This window comes from Salmo trutta, unplaced genomic scaffold (genome assembly GCF_901001165.1).
Source record: "Salmo trutta unplaced genomic scaffold, fSalTru1.1, whole genome shotgun sequence".
Taxonomy (NCBI): Eukaryota; Metazoa; Chordata; class Actinopteri; order Salmoniformes; family Salmonidae; genus Salmo; species Salmo trutta.
This window is the reverse complement of record NW_021822783.1, coordinates 48,690-50,524: the sequence shown is the minus strand read 5'-3', so window position 1 is coordinate 50,524 and position 1,835 is coordinate 48,690.

Here is a 1,835-nt window from a genome sequence, read left to right as displayed (position 1 = left end):
GTAGTGGAGACTTAGTTCCTAGTGCTGTCGGTACACAGTAAGTCATGTTCAGTATAGTGGAGACTTAGTTCCTAGTGCTGTCGGTACACAGTAAGTCATGTCAGTAGTGAGACTTAGTTCCTAGTGCTGTCGGTACACAGTAAGTCATGTTCAGTATAGTGGAGACTTAGTTCCTAGTGCTGTCGTACACGAGTAAGTCATGTTCAGTAGTTGGAGACTTAGTTCCTAGTGCTGTCGGTACACAGTAAGTCATGTTCAGTATAGTGGAGACTTAGTTCTAGTGCTGTCGGTACACAGTAAGTCATGTTTCAGTAGTGGAGACTTAGTTCCTAGTGCTGTCGGTACACAGTAAGTCATGTGCCGTATAGTGGAGACTTAGTTCCTAGTGCTGTCGGTACCAGTAAGTCATGTTCAGTATAGTGGAGACTTAGTTCCTAGTGCTGTCGGTACACAGTAAGTCATGTTCAGTATAGTGGAGACTTAGTTCCTAGTGCTGTCGGTACACAAGTCAGTCATGTTCATATAGTGGAGACTTAGTTCCTAGTGCTGTCGGTACACAGTAAGTCATTCGAAGTTAATGTTCAGTCTAGTGGAGACTTAGTTTCCTAGTGCTGTCGTTCCAGTACATGTTCATTAGTGGAGACTTAGTTCCTAGTGCTGTCGTGTACACAGTAAGTCATGTTCAGTATAGTGGAGAACTTAGTTCCTAGTGCTGTCGGTACACAGTAAGTCATGTTCAGTATAGTGGAGACTTAGTTCCTAGTGCTGTCGGTTACACCAGTAAGTCATGTTCAGTATAGTGGAGGACTTAGTTCCTAGTGCTGTCGTACACAGTAAGTCACTGTTCAGTATAGTGGAGACTTAGTTCCCTAGTGCTGTCGGTACACAGTAAGTCATGTTCAGTATAGTGGAGACTTAGTTCTAGTGCTGTCGGTACACAGTAAGTCATGTTCAGTATAGTGGAGACTTAGTTCCTAGTGCTGTCGGTACACAGTAAGTCATGTTCAGTAGTGGAAGACTTCGTTCCTAGTGCTGTCGGTACACAGTAAGTCATGTTCAGTATAGTGGAGACTTAGTTCCTAGTGCTGTCGTACACAGTAAGTCATGTTCAGTAGTGGAGACTTAGTTCCTAGTGCTGTCGGTACACCTAAGTCATGTTCAGTATAGTGGAGACTTAGTTCCTAGTGCTGTCGGTACACAGTAAGTTCATGTTCAGTATAGTGGACTTAGTTCCTAGTGCTGTCGGTACACAGTAAGTAGTTCAGTAGGAGAGGAGAGACGGAGTAGAGAGAGAGAGAGACAGACAGACAGAGGGAGGAGGAGGAACACAGAGGAGGAGGAGAGACAGACAGAGGGAGGAGGGAGGAGACAGACAGAGGAGAGGAGGAGGAGGAGACAGAGGGAGGGGAGGAGGAGGAGAGGAGACAGAGGGAGGAGATGAGGAGACAGACAGACAGACAGACAGACAGACAGAGGAGGAGAACAGACAGACAGACAGAGGGAGGAGGAGGAGACAGACAGACAGACAGACAGACAGAGGGAGGAGACAGAAGACAGACAGACAGAGGGAGGAGGAGGAGGAGGAGACAGAGGGGGAGGAGAGGAGGAGACAGACAGACCAGAGGGAGGAGGAGACAACAGACAGAGGGACAGACAGACAGACAGAGGGAGGAGGAGGAGGAGACAGACAGACAGAGGGAGGGAGGAGGAGGAGACAGACAGACAGACAGACAGACAGAGGGAGGAGGAGGAGGAGACAGACAGAGGGAGGAGGAGGAGAAGACAGACAGACAGAGGGAGGAGGAGGAGACAGACAGACAGACAGAGGGAGGAGA